This window comes from Caretta caretta, chromosome 5 (assembly GCF_965140235.1).
Source record: "Caretta caretta isolate rCarCar2 chromosome 5, rCarCar1.hap1, whole genome shotgun sequence".
NCBI classification, from domain to species: domain Eukaryota; kingdom Metazoa; phylum Chordata; order Testudines; family Cheloniidae; genus Caretta; species Caretta caretta.
The window spans coordinates 64119359-64143760 of NC_134210.1; the positions used below are offsets into that span (position 1 = coordinate 64119359).

Sequence of the window (24402 nt, forward strand, 5' to 3'; positions counted from 1 at the left end):
CTGTTAGCAGTACAGGGCTTATAACATAGTTGAAGATTTCTGATGTCATCCAATAGATGGCAGTGGTACACATCTAATAAGCGCATCCATTACAATATGATTTATGATCCACTTTCCTGGTAGTGAAAAATCATCTCCAGAACTGCTGTCTTCTACAGAATGCCATCTAAGTGATACAAGGAAGAAGGGATGCTGAGCTATTTTTCCCCCCTGTCTGTAAAAGGTGGTACAGCTGAAAAAGAATAATAAATCACTCTCTCACCTGAGAGGTTGCCTCTGTCCCTATGACATTCTGCCACAATTGCAGTCAGCAGAGGGGCTTGAGCTGTACCTCCCTCATCATAAAAGAGGGGGGACTGCTGGCAGGGTGTCTTTTGTAGGGCCCCAGGATTCTGGAATTTGCTATACCTTGGTCTGATATAGAGCACACTGGATGACTTTATAGGGATGCTGCAAAAGCTGTTTGTTTCACAGAGTTTATGGGATAAGATGCAGGTATGTTCCGGGCCATGATTTATGGGTGAGAGGCTTTTCTGTTGTCTGGCTGAGGTAAACTGTTACCGGAATTTGATTATTTAAGGCTGCTGGCTAGCAGAGTTAATTTATCTGTGGATTAGTATTAATGCTGTTGAGTGGTTATTAATTACAATTAATATGATTTTAGTAATTATCATGACCAGGATGTTCAGAGCTTTTATACAGGTGTTTTTCTTTAATGTCAAATTTAAAGAAGCAAATATCCAAGGGTTTTAAAGATGCTCACATCTTCCTATGGGGAAATCACTACAGTTTTAAAACTAAATTATAGCTTTAAATTCAGTGGGAATGTTTGAATGCCAATTCAGTTTGCATAATGGAGTGTAATCTTATGAAGAGGTCCTGGTGAACCTGAAACGTAATCCATTTCAAAGCATGAATTAAAAGTTGTTTCATGTACAACACCTATCCAGAGTGTCCTAGCAAATTAGTGTGGCTTTTCAATTACATTTATATTTTTAGTGTTTTCTTACCCTTGTTGCTGCTACAGGCCCACACAAATGGGGAGATCTAACTATTGTAAAACAGTAATACTGGCTATACACAAAGTGCTGTCAAACTCAAAGTAAGCAAACTAAAAGAGAATATGTTTCTCTAATCTCTTCAATTGTAGTAATCTGAGGCAATAGTAATTGACAACAGTAGGTTTTTAAAAAATCACAAGTGTCACTTCAAAAAAAATTGATGCCCCTTTAAACACAGTGCCATTCACTGGAAATATCTGAATTGAATTTCTTTCTCAGTGATGCTTTCAATGTCTTTATAATAAAGGGAAGCATCTTGTCCTGAGACATGTTTGTATAGAGACCATACTAATTTCTATTCATTTCCATTAGTCCCAAACAGTGTTTTTTCCCCACAGTTCTTGCTTGGGAAAGCACTTTATTTTTCATCTAGGAACTGGTTTCCCTTTGGAAATGGCATTAGGGTTTGGTTGCCACAGCAACAGATTTCAGTACTTCTGTTTCTCACACCATATACTTATGTGGGTTGCTTCAGTGCTAGTGCTTATCAGTGTTTTATCCATTGAGTGAGTGTGGTGGTGGCTGACATCTAGAATAAACTTCAGAACAGTGACCTATGATATTTCTCAGAGTAACAGGACAACTTGCCACTGTATACATACAGCTTTACAGTTTGTCTTCAGTCATTTACCTATGGTACTATTAATTTATCAGCTGTGTGGCATTTTTAATAGCATGACTGTCTTAATTCAGAAATAAGAATAAAAGGGTTGTTTAAAAAAATGTATATACTTCTGGAACAGTAACCGGATGAGCAGTGCCCCTTTCCCTCCTCCCCGAAGTTAAATAAAATAACTAATTATGTGTAGTTTGAGTAAGGGACATGAAAGAGAGGAGTGAGGGATATATTATATACAAATGATTGAAGAGTTCAAACGCCAAGGCCCTGATTCAGGATAGCATCCCCCTTCATGGGAGCATTTAAGCATTGACTTCAAAGGGACATAAACGGGGCTTAAGTTTTGACCTGAATAAGAGCCCAAGGGAGGAAAAGAATGAACAAACATAGTGCAAGTGGTTAAAATTAGGAGTAGAGGGATGACGTCAAAAGAGAGTTAAAGTTGAATATAAATGAGGGAAAAAACTTGCAGACAGCAAGATAGCCTTTTGAAAACTGTTCCATAACCTTTGTCTTCATTAGTATTTTTCTTAGAATTTACCACTATTGCAGCTCCAAAAGCAAGATCTCTTGAGTAGATAAACTTCTGTCACTTTAACCACAATATAGTTTCAGAGAAGCAGCCGTGTTAGTCTGTTTTCGCAAAAAGAAAAGGAGTACTTGTGACACCTTAGAGACGAACAAATTTATTTGAGCATAAAGCTTTCGTAAGCTACAGCTCACTTCATAGGATGCATTCAGTGGAAAAATGTTGTATAACCCTGTTCTTACAGATCTAATGCAGTAATAAAAAGTGGCAAAGGGTAACCTGTCTGTGCTGTGGAACTGCATGCTACGTAGGGACATCTCTGGAAAAACAGACATTCTGTGAGAAATTCTGGCCCCACTGAAATCAATGAGATATTTACCTTTCACTTCAATAGACCCAGGATGTCACCTTTCATGTAGTCTTGTCTCACTTGGTCACTATTTAAGAAGTTAGTCCAATAAAAATTATTGCCTCACTCACCAATAATATCCTCTGACTAACACGGTTACAACTATACTGCATGGAGATTATTTGTTTTTCTTTGTTCTAAATAATCTGAAATAAAAGTAATTTACATTGAAACACACCTTTCATTCTGTATATATGGGAAAATGCCCTTTGATTTTACCTTACCAAGGTGGTTGAAGGTAGCCGGGGAGGGACTTCTGCCCCTTTATCCCAATCTTTCAACCTTAAGGACTCCATTTGTTATGACTTACTCACACAGACCAGAATGCAGCAGTTCTTTATTATTTCATACTGTGTTACGATGTTTCTTGTTTGCTCATGTATAAAAGTTCACTTTTAATTACATGATATGGTAACTTAAGAATTAATTTGATTCTTATGTTTCCTTCCTATTGCCTTTTCTTCACTTGCTATTCAATGTTGTTTCAGCTTTCAAATCCTCTCTACAATATTGGGTTTACTATGCCTTATCAAGCTTTTATTTGTGACATATCTTTTATTAATGTACTTGCACCTTAAAGTGCTGTAAATGCCGTAATTCTTGTGAATGATGCTATATAAATGAATACATAAAATATTACTTGGATTCAATGGGGCCTTGACAGCTTGCAATTCAAGCGAATATCAAAACCCTTCGTTTTCTTTGAATACCCTTCCCCTATCTGTAGCTCTGTTTGCACTGAGATAATTATACTATTCCATATGTATGAAAAAGAACCTGCTCTCTCCTATCTCTTCTAGAAATCTTCCTGATAAAGCATCTAGTTCTATCGACGGGCTCACATTGAACTTCCAGAATGGACCAAAATTCCAATTAGCTGTATTACTACAGTACATATATATATTATGTACTTTCTTATAGAACCACAGAATAGTAGGAGTGGAAGGAACCCTAAGAGGTCTTCTTGTCCAGTTCCCCTGCACTCAAGGCAGCACTAAGTATTATCTAGATCATCCCTGATAGGTGTTTGTCTAACCTGCTCTTAAAAATCTGCAGTGATGAAGATTCCACATCCTCCCTAGGAAATTTATTCCAGTTCTTAACTACCCTGACAGTTAAGAAGTTTACCTAACATCCACTGTAAACTGCCCTTGCTGCAATTTAAGCCGCTGCTTCTTGTCCTATCCTCAGAGGTTAAAGAGAACAATTTTTATCTCTCTTCTTTGTAACAACCTTTTATATACCTGAAAACTATTACCATGTCACCTCTCAGTCCTCTCTTCTCCAAACTAAACAAACCCATTTTTTCCCAGTCTTCCCTCATAGGTCATGTTTTCTAGACCTATAAACATTTTTGTTGCTCTTTGGACTTTCTCCAATTTATCCACATCTTTCCTGAAATTGTGATGCCCAGAACTGGCAATAATACTCCAGTTGAGGCCTAATCAGCATGGAGTAGAGCAGAAGAATTACTTCTCATATCTTGCTTCCAACACTCCTGCTAATACATCTCAGAATGAGGTTTGCTTTTTTTGCAACAGTGTCACACTTTTGACTCATATTGAGTTTGTGATCCTCTGTGACCTCCAGATTCCTTTCTGAAGTACTCCTTCCTAGGCAGTCATTTCCCATTTTGTATGTGATCAACTGATTGTTCCTTCATAAGTGAAGTAGTTCACATTTGTTCTTATTGAATTTCATCCTATTTACTTCAGACAATTAATCCAGTTTGTTTAGATCATTTTAATGTTAATCTTATCCTCCAAAGCACTCACAACCCTGCCCATCTTGGTGTCATCCACAAACCTTATATGTGTACTCTCTATGACATTATTTAAATCATTGATGAAGATATTGAACAGAACAGGACCCAGAACTGATCCATGTAAGACCCCACTTCATATGCCTTTCCAGCTTGACTGTGGACCACTGATGATTACTCTCTGGGAATAATTTTCCAACCAGTTATGCACCCATTTTATAGTAGCTCCATCTAGGTTATATTTCCCTAGTTTGTTTATGAGATGGTCATGCGAGACAGTATCAAATGCCTTACTAATGTCAAGGTATACCACAATTACAACTTCCTCCCTATCTACATGGCTTGTTATCCTGTCAAAGAAAGCTATTAGGTTGGTTTGACACAATGTGTTCTTGATAAATCCATGCTGACTGTTACTTATCACCTTGTTATCTTCTAGCTTACTGCAAACTGATTGCTTAATTATTTGCTCCATTATCTTTCTAGGTATTGAAGTTAAGATGACTGGTTTGTAATTTCCCGGGTTGTCCTTATTCCTCTTTTTATAGATTGGTACTATATTTGGCTTCTTCCAGTCCTCTTGAATCTCACCCATCTTCCATGACTTTTTGAAGATAATCGCTAATGGTGCAGATATCTCCTCAGCCAGCCCCTTGACTATTTTAGGATGTATTTCATCAAGCCCATGAGACTTGAAAACATCTAACTTGTCTAAGTAATTTTTAAATTGTTCCCTCCCTATTTTAGCCTCTGATCCTACCTCATTTTCACTGACATTCATTAAGTTAAATGTACAATTGCTACTAAACTTTTTGGTGAAAACTGAAACAAAAAAGTCATTTAGCACTTCTGCCATTTCCATATTTTCTGATATTGTTTTTTCACCCTCATTGAGTAACGGGCCTACTCTGTCCTTGGTCTTCTTCTTGCTTTTAATGTATTTTAGAATGTTTTCTTGTTACCCTTTATGTCTCTAACTAGTTTCATCTCATTTTATGCCTTGGCCTTTCTAATTGTCCCTACATACTCATGCTGTTTTTTTAAATATTCATCCTTTGTAATTTGACCTAATTTCCACTTTTTGTAGGACTATTTTTTCCTTTCTTTCTTTCTTTCTTTTTTTTGAGTTTCTGATCATTGAATCGCTCCTGGTTAAGTGAAGGTAATCTTTTGCCATACTTTCCTCTTGTGTCCTTAATAATGTCTCTTTGAAAAACTGCCAACTCTCTCAAACTGTTTTCCCCCTTGGGCTTGCTTCCTATGGGATCTTACTTACCAATTCCCTGAGTTTGTTAAAGTCTGCCTTCATGAAATCCATTGTCTTTATTGTGCTGTTCTCCCTCCTACCGTTCCTTAGAATCATGAACTCTGTCATTTCATGATCACTTTCAAATTTTCAACCAGTTCTTCCCAATTTGTCGAAATCAAATCTAGAACAGCCTCTCCCCTATTGGCTTTCTCAACATTCTGAAATAAAATATTGTCTTTACATTTGAAGAACTTGTTGGACAATCTGTGCCCTACTTTTGTTGTCTTCCCAACAGATGTCTGGGTAGTTGAATTCTCCCTCCCTCCACCACCCCCCACATCACCACCAAGTCCGGTGCTTTGGATGATTTTGTTATCATCTCTTCTTCCTATTAGGTGGTCTGTAGTAGACCCCTACAATGACATCACTCTTGTTGTTTTACCTCTTTTTTTCCTTACCCAGAGACTTTCAACAAGTCTGTCTCCTATTTCCATTTCAACCTCAGTCCAAAGGTATACATTTTTGATATATAAGGCAACACCTCCTCCCTTCATATTGATTGAATGAGACTCTAAATAAAATAAAATGGGCAGATATCACTGTTAAACATCATACACATGTAACCTACCCTGCCATTCTTTCCCTGCTTCCCCCCAATGTTTTTTTTTTTAATCCAACCTTATTTCAGTAGGGAATGTTTTATCCTATTCAATCTCTTTCAAGAGGATGAATTCATTTTTCACAATGTTACTAAGTGTATTTGTGGATTTGCAAGATTTTACAACCAAACAAACATATTGTGTGTGTTTGGCAGTTACTCACTTGGATGATCACATCTGTAATAAATCTATATCATGGCTTTTATCACACTGTATTGATGTTCTAAGACTATATTGATAGCTCTTCACTAACTCTGATGTACCAGAATCAGAAATAGTTTTCTTAAAGATGCCCAAACTGTTCAATATGAAATCTTTGAGTGGATTACCACTGAGTGGAGGTGTCTAAAAATGCCAATAGTTTTTTGAGATAAAACAGACTTAAAAATTCCCTGTGAGATTGTTTTGATCTTTTCTCCCCTTTCAGTTGCAAACTAGAAACAAGGCAAAAAGGAGGAGGAAAAACCCTTGTCCCATCATGTGTTTGCAGTAAAGTTTTTGACTAGCTCTATTTCTGAGCTATTATAGGAAGCATGTCAAAGATATACTGTAGATTTACTTCCTTTTTTGTGTTGATAAACTAGGTTAATACTAAGTTTTCTTGTTTAAGTTGTAGGGGCTAAGATAGTTACCTTGATGAAGGTGAGTAAATTCTAGTTTGGATCTAAACAAATCTGATTGGTGTGATAGATAAAGCATTATCATGAGACTCAAGCAATAGAATCAAGCTGGTAGAGAAGTGGGAATAGAACACTTAAGGAAGATATCCCTTGGAGATTAGTTGGGTGGAGATGTGTGTCAGAACTTAAAATATTTATTTTAATTCCTGTAGTAGCTAGGTTTCAGAGTAGCAGCCATGTTAGTCTGTATTCGCAAAAAGAAAAGGAGTACTTGTGGCACCTTAGAGACTAATGCTCAAATAAACTGGTTAGTCTCTAAGGTGCCACAAGTGCTCCTTTTCTTTTTGTAGTAGCTAGGGTGGCTACTGATATCACCAGTCTTTATTGCCCTATGCTAAACTTCCAGTCCAGAATCTGTATGGACTCCGTCGTAATTCTCCCTCTGCTTTCATGGCCACTTCCTTCCCAAGTGGTTTTCCTTGATGGCTTTGTCCGACTCTTCTAATTCTTGTTGCTCTGTTGCTCCTTTATGGGGTCCTGGATAGAAGAGATGGTAACAAGCATAGCTCCCCTCTATTATTCAACTATTAATGTCACTGTTCGATATGTAAACTGTCTGGCTCTCAGAAGCGCTAAAGTTCTATTATATTGCTGATTGGCAGAGCTAAAATGGAATGAGTAATGTAACATATATAAGTAGGTAGAAATGTAGTGTTGGCTTTCTTTCTGAACTGACCTTTACTGTATCTTTGTTCAACTCTAGCTGCATTTGAAATTAGGTGTTTGTTCTAAGTTTAGAACATGTTTGCCATTTTCCAGCTAGGTTTGACTCATTAATTGTGCTTGGAGTACTTCTTGCTGTTCTATCCATGCATGGAGCTTGTTTGCCTTCATGGCTGTGGTCAGAGAAATCTTGGTCTTGTCAGACTTTGAAGTGCATTTTATTTGCTGAGAAGGGTTGGCTTATATTTGTTTTTAATGCGGTGTGAGTTTACTTTTGGTATGTGTTTTGCCTGTAAATTGGACGGGGGGTGGAGGTGAGGGGAAAGGAAGGGAAGAGGACGGGGGCTGTTGAAAGAACAGAGAAATGATTCCTTTGCTGCTCTTTTTTTAACCTATATTTATATATTCTTTAGCCTTTTAGGATGAGATGACTCAAATCAGGGCCTAAGGCCTGGCCTACACTTAAAGTTGTATCTACATAACTGTCAGAAAGTGTTGTGATGTATTTATTTACTTACTGACATACTTGTGCTGGTAAGAGTCCTCATGTAGATGTAGTTATACTGGTATAAGGTGCTTTATACTGGAATGGCTTAAGCCTGCAAAGTTTTGTTAGTGTGAAAAAAATCCTACCCTCTAGCCAACAAAGCCCCAGGTGGAGATGCAACTATGCTGACTGAAGAGTGCTTCTGTGGGTATAGCAAATGTCATTCAGGGAGTTGGCATATCTATGACAGCAAACCCCTTTTTCTTTTGGCTTATGCTGCTTTTCCACTGGGGGCTCTGCTGGCATAACTAAGGAAAAATCTCTGTAATGTAGAGAAGCCGTTATTTTGCATCCTTGAACCAGCATAAGCTATACAGGTATGACTGCATCCACACTAGGTGGTTTTCTGTTTTGTTTTTGCTGCTTTCACTATATCAGCATTGTTAATACAAGAAAACTGCTACACATAAACAAAGCCTAATTCTCCAATGTCTTACACCTTTTGTTGTCACATGCACTTTTTAAAACCCTACCAGATCAGACTTATTTTGCCCTCACTTTGCACAGCTGTGAGTGACCACACAAGGTGCTCAGGCCCTGGAGAATTAGGTTACATATGCTAAGGGTCTCTCTCTTGTCTAGGCTTATGAATTGTATCAAACTTCAATTGGTGGTAGCCTCAGAGTAGCTAGGACTCTGGTGGTTTCTGTTTTTTTTGTTTTTTTCGTTTTTGTTTTTTTTTCGCTTGAAGCTGCTGGTGTAGTGTGGCCATCCCCAGGCCTTCATACATCACAAGTCAGATTTGAAGTCATGAGAGTGGCTTAAAAACCATGAGATTTAAACATAATAAATCATGGTGCTTTTTGTCTGCCTCTGATTTCTATTTTTTGGGAGAAGACACCCATCCAAAAAAGACTGTTTTCTTTTCATACACACTGAATAACACAGAGATAATTATGGGTCGGGAAAGATAATCAAACATGAAGTTTTTTAGAATCCCTAGCACTGGAAAGTGTCTAGTTGCCAGTGAATCAAAGATGTTTTAATTATTATTTCTTCATTTGTACAGAGTCATTCACAGGTAGCAGGTATAAAACTAGACCAAAAGTTCAAGAAGCAGTAAGTTAAATGTATGTGACAAATGCATAGAGAGTCTACCATGTACCTCCTTTGTTACTTCTTCTGTAAATTAATTCAGTGTGCTCTGTATGAGGCTACAGCTAAACACTGTTGCAAAAAACTTTATCTATTGTAGAATACATCTTTTCCTCATTTATTCTTCATATACCATATCAATTTTAAGTTCATTTACAAATACAACTTGAAAGTTTTTTTTCTAGTCTACAAATGTTGGCCCATGGTTTGGAACTGTTCTCAAAATTAGCTTCCAGTAATGTTCCTTTTAAAATCTATATGTAAAGCTGTTTAAGTACTAATGTAAACAAGACCAAGTAATTTTCAATACTGTTTCAGAAAGAAGAGACCTGGAAGATAAGACTTATTCAACTGATACCAGTGTCTAATTGAGAATGGGCATCATCCTACTGTCCAAAAGTGGATTGAATGTAACCCCCTTTCCTCCACCTGTCATGATAGGTAGACCCTTTTCAGAGTCATTACAATCTCTAGAATTTGCCTTAGCCCCAAGGACTTGAAGATTTTTACTCTTAGCTTTATTCTCCATACTGTTACTCAGTGAAACATTTTCTTTTGCCAAAGTTAATGAAAGAGCTGTAATTTACACAACGAACAGTGCTTCTCCATTCAGTTGGCAGTTAATCTCATTGCTTTAACTGGATTTTGATATAACCATTTAAAAAGTCAATCCTTTTCCAACACCACATCTTTACATGGCAATGCTATTTTTCTTTGACTTCTTTTTTTTACATATGAAAAAGACTGGATCAGATTATACTTGTAAAACATACAGTGGAAAAGTAAGAATGGCCTTAGAAGTTGTCTATAGACTTCCCACAGGAGGTAAAGAAAGCGGAGTAAGAGAGAATCTATAAAAATAGGAAGCTTTGAATATGAAAGGTTTCAATTTCCTAAATACTAATTAAGATATCAACTGTGAAATCACAAAAGAAACATTGATATTCCTGAAGACAATACAATATTTCTTCACAGTTCACTGAGCAGCCAGAAAGACTGGAGGCTATTCAAGGCTTATAAAAAAGTTGAAAGATAGTGAATATGTAAGGTTGAGTGTTTTAAGCCTAAGGGCATATCCAAAAAAGTTGCAATTCAAAAAGAATGAAATTTGAAGTGGGCTTTGAGACTTTTGTGGAGTCTGTCTTTTTTTTTTTTTTAAATTGATTTGGAGTCAATTTCTACTTAGAAAGTCTATTTCAGAAACACAAGAGGTATTTTAGGAAAGTTCTAAGTCTATTAATGTACCACTTTGTGAAACATTTAAGGTTGGGGTATATTTTACCTGACACAAAACCACAAAAGCAAGTAAATGAAAAATTAAGCCAGATAACAATACATATTCTCCACCTACCTCCTCACAATCCTACACCACAGCTCAAACCACAACCTTAACTCTGCCCACCATAGGGGTGCCAGCTGTTCACCATCTTACTTTACAAAAATGGGGATTGCAATGGGAGGCGTGAGGGAGAGTGACAGAAACAGTATTATCAGACACATGCATTCAAAAAGAATCACCCCTTCATTTCTTTTCTCCCCCAGAATCAAGAGACTGACCTAAATCAGGAGATTTTTAAAAAGCTATCAACCAAACCAAACCAAACCCCCTTTTCTGGCCGCTTTCTGACTTCCAGGGGCAGCTGCCCAACCTCAATTTGCCAGTTTGTGTGAACTTTTCAGATTGAAAATCCAATCCTAAATGAACAAATCTGAGTTTTCTTGGAGGAGCACTCTGCACTCAACCCTTGTGTGGAGAAGCTGCCATTCTGTCCCTCCTCCCTTATTACCATCCTTCATCTTACCTGTTCCATCCCCCACTCACATTCTTCCTTCATACTTCTCCAAATTTCTGGTGTTCCAAATGCCCCCAGATTTCTTCTGTCTTTCCCAGGCATGTGCCCCTCACATTCACCAGTCTGGTTCTCCTTTATTCCCAAATATTCACCTGCTTCTCACAGTGCCACACTGATAACATAGGAGGGCATCAACTTTCCTGAAGGTCTGGGTTGCCCCAACTGGGAAAACTGGAAGAAGGTGTTAAGGGCAGCTTAAACTTCCTCCTGCACAGGATGTAGGGAACTTGTTATCTTTCCTGAGTGTGCCTGTAGCTTCAGTCCCACTGAGAACAGTGGAGAATGGTGACCTATTTGAAAAAGGGCAATTCTTTGAAGTTTATGTGAAAGGGATTTCATTCACAGGCTCTGAGAGGTAAACTTTCATTTATGAAGAATAGCAAAAAGAATTACCTTTAATCTTAAATGTTTCTTTTCCAAAAGTGACCATAAAGATGAACTTCCCTTCCAATTAGTGTGTAGATACAATGTTCTTTTAAAATATAGCTGTTGACAAATGTCAGCCAAAGACTGATTTAGAACTCTTCACATTTGAGAATTTTCAAAAATAAACCAAACAAAAAACACAGAAAATCCAAAGGCCATGAACACTAACGTTGTGAAACTTCACACACAAAGACTATGTATGTGTAGGGGGGGGAAAAACACCATTAATTTAATCCTATTTCAGAATGGAACCCTAACTAGTTGCACCCAGTCTTTGTAATATTTATGCCTAACCTAAAAGCACAGAAACTCAGTACTTATTGGACACAGGTAGAGGGGTGAGTGCATGTGAGTGTGTGTGTCCCCTAGCATAGATTATGGCAGTCTCAGGATGGCTTTAAACTATGATAGCTGTCAGGGCTGATTTTGATATTTGCAGATGTCTGAAGAAGAGAGGAACCCCATTCACAACCCTTTCTCTTTGCCACCTGCTACATGATGGGGACTGGGAGATATGGTGGCACAGAAGCTGCTACAATAGTTCTATGTCACTTAGAGATTCTCCCACATTGTCAGAGTTACAGTAGCTATGCACAAGGTGCAGAGTTAAGGCCACACACCAACCTTAATTTTGGAATTTCCTCACTTTTGAGCACTTAACTTTGAAACTTTTAATATCTGTTTTTATGTTGTTGGGGAAAAATTCTGGGCAAAAGCTGACCTTTTAAATTGTGACCATTGCATACATCTGAATGCTAATAAGGCTGTACATATCCTAAGGAAAGTGGGGAAGATTTCTCTGTGTTAGAGACAAACTGAGGAACTTTATGAACATGAATGGAATAAAGGGATAATAGCAGGATTTAAAGGATTCAAATCAGTCTGAATTCTGTAATTTTGTTCCTTTATTTTTAGCAGTTCTTGGGCGAATAAGAGTTCTTTACCTTGCCATTTTCTCTTCACTGGCTTGCTCTGTTCCTTTGGTTATCTGGAGTCCTAAAGCTCTCTAAATCTTTGGGCAGAGCACCACTTTGTCCTTTGGCCATATGAAGTGCCAAGCTACATGCCTTACAAAGAAAGGCAGGGTATGGCACTGAGTACTAAAATGGCAGCAACGAATAAAAAGCTGAGGGATGTTAAATACAGGATTAAAAAGTATGAAGTCTAATAGAGCAGCTTAAATAGAGACTAGAGAAAAGCAAGAGCAGAAACAGGCGACAAAAATAGAGTGAAAAAATGATCAAAGGGCACCAATCATTTCAGTTGAAATAAAATATATATTTAAATGCATTCACTGTAGAAAAACCTGAAAGAGGGGAAACAGTCTTAGGAATTACAAGAGAGAATTGGAGACAGGCAATAAGGAAACAGTGCCTATATCGGGCAGTTATGCTGCGTGAATCTTTACTCCCATACAAATATATCCCAACATGTGAAGCAGCAGGAACTGGGAACCTTACCCCTTCTTGACTTCCTGGATTTCTAACATATGGAGGGAGGGACGGGGGCGTTGTCAAAGGCCCTGTTAGGCAGCAGCCTTAACTCCAGGTTACTGACATTTTTTTAAGGGATACATTGACAGGCAGCAAAGATACAACTCACATAGCTTTCCCACCCCCAGTCCTGATATTGCTGTCAAACAAAAGGATATAAAACCTTCATTTTAATGAAAGTTTTCCTTTCATATTGAAATTTTAGATATTTCATAGAAACAACCTGAAAACACATATGGTTTGCTTTCATTCATTTTACATGGTATACAGAATAATAAAAAATACTAAAGACGTATATTTTAGTAATATCAAGCTGGGGCTTATTTCTAAATGAAAGACTTTCATCCTGGGGGCTTGTATAGTGAAACTATTATGGTTTACAGGTAAAAATGATACTTTACATTTAAATAATGTGACAAAATGGAAATTTCAGGAAAATCTAAAAAGGTTAAACAGCAGGAGTTTAAGGATTTGGTATTAGCTTTTACTTGCTTGACATTTGTTAGTTTGTGTCACAGCCTTTAATGGTTTTGAAATCCATTATTTACTCTGACTTTTCTTTTTTTAAAAAATAGTAATATTTTAAAACTTTTATGAAATATCTTAAAATATTTGTTGCCTAGAGGAAAGATAGGTCAGCCCATATTTAGCATTGTGTGAATTTAGATTTAGCTGGTGTGACAAAGCTCTGTCCTTGCCTCCATGGGTCCCGCTTTTCCCGGTGGATTTCACTAGCCTCAGAGGCTCACTGTGACCCTCCACGTAACCTTTCTTTCTCTAGAGACAAGGGTCAGTCTACCGAGCCATTTTCATCATAAGCCAGCAAGGGAGGTGAGGAGAAGTTATCCTCCCTCGCACAGTCTCTGTTGTCTCCCAGTCTCAGTGACTAATCAGGGGCAAAGGTGGGGGGGAGCCCGGGCCACCGTCTACTCAGGGCCTCCTTCCTTCTGCCTGATATGGTGTGTACTACTCAGCCTCTCCGACAGCGCAACTTCCTTCCAAAGCTCCTGACGTGCACACCCACCTGACTGACTGGGAGGCTTTTAACTAGTTTCAGCCAGCCCCTGATTGGCTTCAGGTGTCCCAATCACCCTAGCATTCTCCCTGCCTTCTGGAAAGTTCTTAATTGGCCCTAGGTGTCTTAATTGACCTGGAGCAGCTTCCATTTCACTTAACCTGGTACTAGGGATTTGTTTAGGCTGGAGCTAATATATTTATGTCCCAGTACTTTTCTATAGCCATCTGACCTTGCCCCGTCACATATCCCCCCCTCTGCTCAACACCATAGAGTTGGGCAACTTGGGACGCCAGGCAGTATGCTCGTGACAGACCATCAGCGTTGCCATGGTGGCATCCAGCCCTGTGCCATATGCGGAACTGGAATGGTTGGAGGGATAAGAACCACCAGGTGACCCTTGCATTCTTTTCCTTATTCCGCTGCATCCACTGGAGGGGTGCATGGTCCGTCACAAGAGTAAATCGCCGGCCTAAGAGGTAATAACGCAGTGTCTCCATAGCCCATTTGACAGCAAGGCATTCTCTCTCGACTACTGCGTATTTCTGTTCTCTTGGGAGAAGCTTTCTGCTTAGGTAGAGGATCGGGTGTTTCTCTTCTCCCACCATTTGTGACAGAACTGCTCCCAACCCCACCTTGGAAGCATCTGTTTGTAAAATAAATTCCCTGTTAAAGTCTGGGGCTATGAGTATGGGGTCATTACAGAGGGCTGTCTGAAGGTCTGTAAATGTCCCTTCTGCTGCGTCGGTCCACTTTACCATGTCTGGACCTCGGGCCTTCACCAGGTCCATTAGGGGACTTGCCCTAGTGCTGAAGTGGGGAATAAACCGTCGGTAGTAGTCTACCATGTTTAGGAACGCACGGACCTGCTTCATTCGGGTCAGCCGGGGCCAGTTTTGAATTGCCTCTAGCTTATTCATTTGGGCCTTCACTATACCCCTTCCCACAATATATCCCAAATACCTAGCCTCTGTTAGCCCTATGGTGCATTTAGCGGGATTAGCAGTGAGGCCAGCCCGCCTTAAGGTGCGCAGTACTGCCTCAACTTTCTCCAAGTGGGTTCCCCAGTCCAGCATATAGATGATGACATCATCTAGTTATGCAGCTGCATAACTAGTATGGGGGCGCAGCAGCTTATCCATGAGGCGCTGGAATGTGGCTGGGGCCCCATGTAGCCCAAAAGGGAGGACAGTGTACAGGAATAGCCCATCTGGGGTGGAGAATGCTGTCTTTTCTTTAGCTTCTTTGGTCAGAGGAATCTGCCAGTACCCTTTTGTCAGATCCAGTGTAGTCAAGAATCGGGCACTACCCAGTCGGTCAACCAGTTCATCGATGCGTGGTATGGGGTATGCATCAAACTGTGATATTTCATTCAGTCTGCGAAAGTCATTACAGAATCTCATGGTACCATCATGTTTAGGCACTAAAACAATTGGACTGGACCACTGACTGTAGGATTCTTCAATAACCCCTAATTCCAACATTTTCTTTATTTCGGCCTTGATTTCTTCTCTTTTGGCTGCTGGGATTCGGTACGGTCTCAATGTTACCTTGGCTCCGGGGATCGTGTGGATATGGTGATAGGTCTCAGTCATCCGCCCTGGTTTTGTAGAGAACACATCTCTGTTGCGATTAATCATGTCCGCTGCCTCTATCTTTTGGATTGGCGTCAAGTCAGATGATATCCTCACTTGCTCATGTAAGTTATCCTCCTGGGGAAGGGTCTTCTGCATGACTAAGCATGCCTCTCGATCGTGCCAAGGTTTTAGAAGATTGATGTAAATTTGCTCCGATTTCTGGCGGCCTGGCTGCCGCACCTTATAGTTCACCTCTCCCATGGTTTTGATTATTTCGTAGCGTCCCTGCCACTGGGCCAACAGTTTACTTTCTGCTGTGGGCACCAGTACCATCACCCGATCCCCTGGTTGGAACCGTCGAAGCTTCGCTTGGTGGTTATAATGGGTTCGTTGGGTCTCCTGTGCTCTCTCCAAGTGCTCCCGTACAATGGGCGTAACTCGGGCTATCCGATCTCTCATCTGCAGTATATGCTCAACTATGTTCCTTCTGAGATTTGGCTCCTCTTCCCAGGCTTCTCTGGCTATATCCAATATGCCCCGAGGGTGGCGCCCATATAGTAGTTCGAATGGAGAGAAACCCATTGAGGCTTGCAGAATCTCCGGGATGGAGAACATGAGGTAAGGCAATAGGGTATCCCAGTCTTTCCCATCCCGGCTCACCACTTTCCTGATCATAGCCTTGAGGGTCCTATTGAACCTTTCCACAAGGCCATCTATTTGCGAGTGGTATACAGAGGTCCGTAGGGCTTGTACATGGAGCAATGAACAGAGATCTTTCATCAGCTTGGACATGAAAGGTGTCCCTTGATCAGTCAATATCTCCTTGGGTAGCCCAACGCGAGCAAAGATCAGTACTAGCTCCTTAGCTATTGGCTTGGAAGCTGTGTTGCGCAGGGGAACAGCTTCTGGGTACCGGCTTGCATAGTCCAGTACAACAAGCACATGTTGGTGGCCCCGAGCTGTCTTCTCTAGGGGCCCTACCAGATCCATGGCTATCCATTCGAAAGGAACCTCTATTATTGGAAGAGGTATCAAAGGAGCCCGCAAGTGCGGGCGAGGGCTATGTAACTGACACTCTGGACAAAAGGTGCAGTATCGCCGGACATCTCCATGTACTCCTGGCCAGAAGAACCTCCGCAGGATCCGTGCCTGGGTTTTCTCTACCCCTAGGTGTCCTCCAAACAGGTGACTGTGGGCAAGACTCAATATGGCTTTTTGATGTTTTCGTGGCACCAGAAGTTGTTGTATCTCTTGCTCCTGCATTTGCACCATGCAGTACAGGAGATCTTTCTTCACTATAAAGTAAGGTCCGGGACCCCAGACCTTCCCATCCACGAGTATCCCATCGATCTCGGCCACCTCTTTCCTGCATTATCATATCTGGGGTCCTCCGCCTGGTCCTGGCCAAAAGTCTCTCTTCCGGGACTAACCTGCCCAAGCTCCCAGGGGCCGGCTTCTGCTTCTTCCAACGGCTTGCCGCCATCACGGCTGGGGGCAGCTTCTGGCTCACTTTCTGTGGTGGAAGTTTCTCTGTTGGCTGCTCGCATCCATCAGCCTACTAGGGAGGTCTTCTGGCCCTGGGTCAGGATCCGGGTTCCTCTCTTTTTTTGTCTTCCGGGTCTTTCAGGGGGCTGAGAACAGATCCTGAGAAATCTCAGTGAACATCGGGGGTTGACATTCCCCCAGTGACGAGTCGCTGTCCTCAGGGTCCCCACCTCCCTTCAGCCTTTCCGGGGGGAGTAAATTATCAGACCCTGGATAGTCCCTCCTGTAGCATTCATGCAGGGTTCATGCACTTGGCAACATTCAGGGCACACCCGGAGTGTTGTGTAGGAGCAGTGCACACACGGCTCCTCTCAAGGGCATGAACCTTGGAATCTTGCCCAGATGACATGAACCGTGGGAAGCCTCCCAGGACTGGGCTCAAGGCCCGAGAGCAAGGAATGCGGTAGATAGATATTGGTAAATAAGAATATTAAACAAAGCCAGTGTATTCCTTTTATCTGTTGGAGTATGTAATGCACGGGGGGAGAGAAAGAATAAAAGAGAGGGTGGAAAGCTGACAGGAGACCAGCCCATCGGCAGACCAGCCTGCTTGTTTGCTTAAAGCTTTTCTGTCTGGTATTTGAACCGCAACAACTGGCGCCCAAACGTGGGGCCCTCAGCACTCACCTCACCCGGCAAGGGTTTCAGACGCGTCACTCATCCGCTTTGCGGATCCCGGTGAGTATTTTTCGTCGTGGTAAGTATGGGAAGCTCCCTCTCTGCTTTGCAAGTGCAACACCGCAATGAGCTACAGTATTTGCTGCGTAAGGCTCAGCATGATTGCCCCACTCGAGAACTCACTCTCCTGCTACAGGAGGTGAGTGCCCAATGCCCGTGGTACCCTGAAGCCGGAACCCTTAAGCTAGTGGACTGGGAGCGGTTGGGCCAGACATTGCACAAAGAGCCTCGGGCGCCCATGCAGGCTTTACATACCTGGCACCTCTGCCGCGACGCGATACAGCGTGTTGCCTCGGAAAGGCCCTCCCTCACGCCAATAGAGAGGCTGGTGATCTCGCCACTCCCATCCGCTCCTGCAGCCATCCCCCCTCCTGGCGATGCGACACAGCGTGTCGTCTCGGAAAGATCCTCTCCCGTGCCAATAGAGGGGCTGCCGATCTCGCCACCCACATCGGCTCCTGCAGCCATCCCTCCCCCTGCTTCGCCCCCAGTGCCTCAATTACTGCCGCCTCCTTTGTCTTCCCCACCGGAGCCGGTGTGTGATCACCATCCCCCCGTGGGGCCCCATGCTCCGGGGCCCCCCTGGGGGATCATCCGCGTCTGCTCAGGGGCTTTCGCTGGTGCAACAAATGGTTCACGCAGTGAAGACTCGCCCAGATCTTACAGCAGAGGAATTAGCTGATCTGGTCTCAGTTTGCCCAGTGACCTGGCAGGATGATGGCCAGGGCAACCAGCTTGCAAACTGGGTCAGTTTGCCTTACTCGGTGATCAGAGAGGTAAAGAAAGCGATTCGCGAGTTTGGCCTCACTAGCACGTATGTATGTGGTCTCCTTGAAGGGCTAGGTACTGGGTACACCCTGGTCCCTGAAGATTGGAAGGCGCTGTTGCGCATGATGCTGACGCCCAGTCAGTATGTTATTTGGCTTAGTGAGTATCGGCAGATGGTGGAACGCCAAGCCCAGGTATAGAGAGAGCAAGGTGTCACTTATGAGCAGTTAGCAGGGGAGGGCCCGTTTGCTACCGTTCAGATGCAGTCTCAACTCCAGCAGGCTGTCTTCCCCATTATTTCTGCCTGCGCCCAGCATGCTTTCCGGAAGGTCCCGGATTCAGGCAAGCCTACCAAAAGCTTTGCCAGTATCCGTCAGGGTGCATCAGAGTCCTTTATGGATTTTACCAACAGATTGCAGGAGGCTATCCTCCGACAGGTGGATAACCCTGCGGCAGCTCAGGAGATTCTGTTAAAAATGGCGGTTGAAAATGCGAACGAGGATTGCCGCCGTGCTCTCCAGGCAGCACAAGCCGCTGGCGTTCTAGAGCTGTCGGACATGCTGCGGGCATGCCAAAACATCGGTACACAAGCACATAAAGCTGGGGTTCTGGCTGCCACCCTACGGAAAAGCGGGAAGGAGGGGAAGCGTTGTTATCGCTGTGGTAAGGAGGGTCACTTTCAGCGGGAGTGCCGCTCATCGACGGCGCCCGCCCGCCCCTCAAAGAAGTGCTCCAAGTGTCAGAAAGGCTATCACTGGGCTAATCAGTGTCGTAGCGGGTATGGAAACCGCACGACGGGTCCCCCCCAAACCCAGGACCAAACGGGGGTGTTCCCCACTCAGATAACTGTTCCTCTGCCTTACAATCCATGGACTCCATGAGGGCGGCGACTGTCGGAAGTGCAGGGCTTGATTTGATTATGCAGGAGGACGCTGATTTTCAGTTGCCGGGGGAGGTTTGCGCCATACCTACACAGGTGACGGGACCTCTCCCTGCCGGATTTGTGGGTCTGGTTCTTCCTCGCTCACACTCTGGGAAACAGGGTTTTTTTGTTATCCCAGGGGTCATTGACGCCGATTACACCGGCGTTATTAAGGTTCAGGTGTGGACCCATCTTCCGCAGTCGCTCCCACGTGGACGGTCAATTGCGCAATTGATTTTAGTCCCCTATCAGGTGCCAGCCGCAGAGTATCGAGCCCGGGGCGGAGGCGGCTTTGGATCGACGCTGTCTCAGTCACCGCCTCACGACACATCCTCTCAATTTGTTGCTCTAACAATGTCGCTCCGCCCCTCGAAACCTCAGTTAACACTTCTTTTAAATAATTTTCCCTTTACAGGGCTGGTGGACACTGGAGCTGATGTTACGGTGATTCCTGATCAGGACTGGCCAACAGTTCTTTCTAAAGAGTTGTGGGGGATCGGGAATAGCAAACCCAGGCGCCAAAGTTTGTCTTGGGTCACGGTCTCTAAACCAGGAGGCCGTGCCCTTGCTACGATCCGCCCTTTTGTGCTCCCTGTACACCTCAATATTTGGGGCCGTGACTTACTTGTAAAGCTGGACACCACCCTCGATATTAATATATAATGTCCCAAAACCCTCCCCCACCCACCTTGCCCTCCGCATTACCATTGGTATGGCAATCCTTAGAGCCCGTATGGATTGACCAGTGGCCCCTCCCCCTAGAAAAGCTGAAAGCGCTTCATTCACTTGTGCAACAACATTTGCATGCACAGCGCTTGGAGAGCTCCACTAGTCCTTGGAACACCCCGGAAAAAAAGAAAAGAAAAAAATCTGGTGCATGGAGGCTGTTACACGATTTAAGGGAAATAAATAAACGCATCCAACCAATGGGCCCCTTGCAGTTTGGGTTGCCAAACCCGAATTTAATTCCTCAAACCAATCAGCTTTGTGTGTTAGATTTAAAAGATTGTTTTTTCACAATCCCCCTTTGCCCACAAGATCGCGAAAAATTTGCGTTTACAGTGCCAGAATATAATAATCAGTGACCCGCTCAAAGGTATCAGTAGAAGGTCTTGCCCCAGGGAATGCAAAATAGTCCAACCTTGTGTCAATATTTGTGGATCGGGCCCTCACCCCTTTTCGTGCCTGATACCCCACACTAAAGGTCTACCATTATATGGATGATATTTTGCTTAGCGGTCCCCAGGTCATGGCACAACAGCTTGAATATTTGTCCTAGATTCTCGGCCAAAATAGCCTGTTAGTGGCACCAGAAAAAATCCAACGCTCTTATCCCTACCAATATCTCGGGCATAAGGTTTTACAAACCTATGCTGCCCCTGTTCGCCCGGAAGTGGTTCTACCCCAACCCCTAACCCTTGTTAAATTACAACAAATTTTGGGTCATTTAAATTGGATTCTACCCTACTTCCGTCTCCCCACATCAATGCTGCAGCCATTGTTCAAGCTCCTACGTGGAGCTCGGGCACCGGGCGCAGTTATTGCCATCACTGAGGAGCACATTGCCTGCATTCGACAGATCAATGCAGTGTTGAGTCAGCAGTTTGTGGATAGACTCACTGAGGTTCGTACCCTGCGGTTAGTTCTCCTTGCCACCCCTCATACGCCTACTGCGGCTCTGTTTGTACCTCGTACAGACACAGCCGTCTCTATCATAGAGTGGATATATTTGTCTTCCACTCCTCCTCGGAATATTTATCCTTATTTAGACGCCCTGTCCGACCTTGTTTGTAAAGCCCGCCACCGTGCAGTGCAACTTACAGGCACTGATTTAGTTGCCATTGTTTTCCCCTTATCACGTAGTGAATTTGATTCCTTGTATCACACCTCCTTGGCCTGGCAGGTTGCTCTTTGTGATTGTGTGGGAGAGATCTTTTATAATCCCCCAAAAGATCCTCGGTTGGTGATTACACAAAAGGTGCCAGTAATCGTGCATCGTCTTAGCCGCTCTCGACCTATTGTTTCAGCTATCACTCTTTTTACTGATGGCTCTTCACATCGCGGTGTTGTCACCTATCAATTAGGTGACCCCCCTCATTGGCATTCTCGTTTTACGCTGCCTCAGCATTCCGTGCAGTGCTCAGAACTGGCTGCTGTTATCTTGGCCTTTCAACTTTTTGCTGATTGTCCCTTTAATTTAATTATGGACACTTATTATGTTTATCAGGTAATTGATCATTTACCCCTTGCCCTCATTACCCCTCAGGTCGATGCGGACCTTCTTCGCCTGTTTTTGTCCTTACAGTATCTCATCACCACTCGTAATTTCCCTTATTTTGTTGCTCATATTTGCAGTCATACCCCTCTGCCTGGGATACTCACTGAGGGCAATGCGCGCGCTGATCGCGCGTTACGTGGTCAGATAAATTCCCTTTTTTCTGACCCCATCGAAAGCCATTCCTTTTTTCATCAGTCTGCCTCTGTTTTGGCTGGACAATTTCATATTCCTGCTGATCATGCACGTTCTATTGTTCGTTCCTGCCCCCACTGTGCCGCTGCTGCCCCTACCTTTTCTTATGCCGTTAACCCCAGAGGTACCGCAGCGAATCAGCTGTGGCAAATGGATGTCACTCACGTGCCACAATTCCACCCCTATTTGTTTTTACATGTTTCCATTGATACCTATTCGGGATTCCTCTGGGCGACCCCACAGCGTGGGGAAGCCACTCCCAAAGTTATTCACCATTTGCTAGCCTGTTTTGCTATTATGGGTCGCCCGAGCCAGATAAAAACGGATAATGCCCCAGCCTATTGCTCCACAGCCCTCTCCACCTTTTGTGCCCAATGGGACGTCTGTCTCAAACACGGGATCCCTTATAATTCCACAGGCCAAGCTATTGTTGAACGTGCAAATCGCACGCTAAAAACCTTGCTTGACAAACAATTAAAACAAGGGGAGCTGCGTCTCCGAACCTTAGGAGACATTCAGCAACAATTGCATGTCCTTTTGTTTACTTCAAATAATTTAACACTGAATACAGATCAGCAGACCCCCGCGGATTGGCATTTTCATAAGTCCGACGTACTGGAAAGACCGCGTGTCTATTACCGTCAGCTGCCCGATCCACAATGGTTGGGCCCAGTACCTTTAATTACTTGGGGTCGGGGATATGCTGCTGTGTCTCTCCCTGCAGGACCGTTGTGGGTTCCGGCCCGGTGTGTGCGACCGGCACTGAAACAGCATGGCGTGGCACCAGGGGCTGTCGAACCCTGAACTGGAGTTTCAGCTGACCTTGGAGGAGAACGCGGTGCCTCCCGGGTTGACAATGGCGGGACGGAGACGGAGGAGACGTAGCGTCCCAAGCCAGCCCGTGACATGAGGAGCAGTGAAAGCATTGGTCGTCGTGGCTCAACGAAGACTGGCAGCAAACCAACAGCCAGAGACTCCTGAGACTCTGTTTGTGGCCATTCTCACCCAAATCACTGCTAATTCTGTATTGATTGTATGCCTTTTGTGCCTGCTATTTCCTGTAGGGGTTGACTCGGGAGCGCCTCCTCCGTTACGGGCCCGAATGACATATAACCTATGGGAAAGATTGGCTTCAATGGCAAATGTTACCCACTTTTGTTTATCCGATTTTGTAGCAGCTGAAGAATTGTTAGGTACGTGCCTTATTCCAGTATGTCATCACCCTGAGGAAATAGGGAATGAGATGATGCTCGCTGCTTATGTGAACCTCTCTTCCCAGTACTCTAGCATGGCTAATTGCGGCCCGGCCAACTACATTTTACCTTCTTGGGCTTACTTCTTGCTGTTGCTGTGGGCAATGTATTTCCTTTTTGTTAAGGCTTTGTCGAGACCCGCCCTGGCAGGCTCCACAAGTTATGACCTTGTTTGTCCAGGAGTTAATTGGCTTGCAAAAGCAAATTGATGGCTACCATGAGATGGCCGAGCACAAATAAACAAAAAAGGAGGGGATGTAGCATTCGTGCAGGGTTCATGCACTTGGCAACATTCAGGGCACACGCGGAGTGTTGTGTAGGAGCAGTGCACACACGGCTCCTCTCAAGGGCATGAACCTTGGAATCTCGCCCAGATGACATGAACCGTGGGAAGCCTCCCAGGACTGGGCTCAAGGCCCGAGAGCAAGGAATGCGGTAGATAGATATTGGTAAATAAGAATATTAAACAAAGCCAGTGTATTCCTTTTATCTGTTGGAGTATGTAATGCACGGGGGGAGAGAAAGAATAAAAGAGAGGGTGGAAAGCTGACAGGAGACCAGCCTGTCGGCAGACCAGCCTGCTTGCTTGCTTAAAGCTTGTTCTGTCTGGTATTTGAACTGCAACCCCCTCCTAATGACTACAGGATATGGAAGTTTAGGAACTATGCCCACGGTCACCTCAATGGGGTTTCCTGAACCTCTATCTCCACTGGGATGGTGGGGTAATGGCTCACAGCCCCATGCACGCATGTCACTGCTACGCGTTTGGCTTGTAGCAGCTGACTATTTTTTACCAGCTTACCCGATATGAGGGTGATAGCACTTCCAGAGTCCACAAGCACTGTAGTCTCTGCTCCATTTATCCTCACTGGCCTGGTGTAATTATGCGGGGCTAATGCGACCCCCACGAGGTGGATAAGGGAGCATAGGACCTCCCAATCTCCCAAGTTACATTGCATAGGCTCCTCGGTGCTGGGACACTGTGCTGCTATGTGTCCCCACTCCCCACATGCATAACATCTATAATTGCTTTTAATCACTCCCCTATCCCGGGGGCTAGGGGGTTTAGTCCCGGGGTTCTCCCCCCTCAGGCCAATCCCTTCGTTCTGGGATCCCCGCTGGTTTTTGG

At 43.5% G+C, this 24402-nt stretch overlaps 1 long non-coding RNA gene across 1 annotated transcript; it reads left to right on the forward strand.

The window, feature by feature from the left end:
• Positions 1–291: 291 nt before the first annotated feature.
• Positions 292–23868, forward strand: LOC142072012 (uncharacterized). Its single transcript, XR_012668296.1, has 2 exons — positions 292–495; positions 22745–23868. It is a non-coding gene; the product is annotated as an uncharacterized LOC142072012 (long non-coding RNA).
• The last annotated feature ends 534 nt before the right edge of the window (positions 23869–24402 follow it).